This window comes from Cololabis saira, chromosome 11 (assembly GCF_033807715.1).
Source record: "Cololabis saira isolate AMF1-May2022 chromosome 11, fColSai1.1, whole genome shotgun sequence".
NCBI lineage: Eukaryota > Metazoa > Chordata > Actinopteri > Beloniformes > Belonidae > Cololabis > Cololabis saira.
In genome coordinates, this window is record NC_084597.1 from 44768760 (window position 1) to 44770242 (window position 1483).

General features: G+C 38.8%; 1 non-coding gene across 1 annotated transcript; it reads left to right on the plus strand.

The window, feature by feature from the left end:
* Window positions 1-1060: 1060 nt before the first annotated feature.
* Window positions 1061-1166, plus strand: LOC133455805 (U6 spliceosomal RNA). The gene has a single exon (XR_009783732.1). It is a non-coding gene; the product is annotated as a U6 spliceosomal RNA (small nuclear RNA).
* The last annotated feature ends 317 nt before the right edge of the window (window positions 1167-1483 follow it).

The following is a 1483-nucleotide window of genomic DNA, read 5'->3' on the forward strand; positions in this document are numbered from 1 at the left end:
TTTTTAAATGCCCTTTTTATACAGATTTTAGTGATTTTTTTTTTCTTGTTGTCTATACCTTTTAGCTTCTTGTTTATATTTGCTTTGAGTGTTAATATTATTTTTAAATGCATGCCGTGTCACAAGTTTTTAATTGCTCAATTCAACCTGGTGTTACTGCTGCAGATGACAATAAACTTCTTGTTGTTTTAAATTGCATCCTGAATAACTAACCTTTTCTTAAATCCCCTCTTCATTGTCACAGCTGCGAAAACATCCAAACTAGATCTTAGTGTACCCATTACATTTGATTAAAACCTATTCACTGGATTCCTCTCTCTTTCAGGCGCTGGGCTCCGCCGGCAGCAGGACAGCAGTCAAACAGCGACACCTAGTGGCGGGCAAGTGACATTACATCAAAAAAAAAACAAAAAAAAAACGTCTTCCTTTTTATTTCAGTTTAAGACAAAAGATAATCAAAGCAGAAAAACATTTTCTTCAGCAACGCTATCACGCACATGCACTTAATTTAAATACAGAGTCTCTAATCAGAACAAAAGAACCCCAGAGCGTCTTCCTGTTCAATCCGGATCCAGATTTGTTCTGCATTGCAACAAACATCCAGGTTTGTGATCCAAGCAGAATCCTGATTAGCATTCTGGTTTGTGTTGTTCGGAAGTTTTCACACCCTGAGCAGGTTTTATTCATAGGTTTACTGACGCCAGCATTCCTCGTCTTACTGTTGGGGGAGGGACGCCATATGCAGCCCGTCTTTGTCTCTGCAGCCACCCAATCACGACTGCCTGACGTAAGAGAGCCTGCTCTAGTCTCCCGTCAGCCCACTGCATGTCTTAGAGGGTAAAACTCAGGCTAAATGTGACGGATCAGAACCAGATCTTGTCACTTTGGGAAGTGGATGAGTTGTTAAATGTATTTATCTGTGCAAATGAAGTTGCAATTCTTGTTTTTGAGTTGTTTTTCTCCCATTAAAGCCCGTTTTTGCCCTCTGGTGCTCCGACCATGTGACTCTAGAGTCTGACATCCGGGGTATGTAAATACGGCTCACAGAGATCTCTCTGTTGTGTTACTTCGGTAGCACATATACTAAAATTGGAACGATACAGAGAAGATTAGCATGGCCCCTGCGCAAGGATGACACGCAAATTCGTGAAGCGTTCCTCATTTTTCCTTTTGATATGTCCACCAACTCAAATATAGACTTTTATTTGAGTTGGTGGACCGTCTGAGACTGTCTGAACTGAGTTTAATCGCAGATTTTACCTAGAATGTTCCTTCAGATACAAGAATCCGCAATATAATATATAATATTATAATATTATATTATATTATATATTATAATATATAATATAAGAAAAGAAAATCTTCATCACAGAGCTTTTTTCGGAGTAAGAAGTTTTGTATTTTGCATCAAGCACAAAACCTTTAGGCTTCAGCAAAAGCTCTGGTTACACTTAGTCTTACAGTTACCGAGGTAACTTAAGCA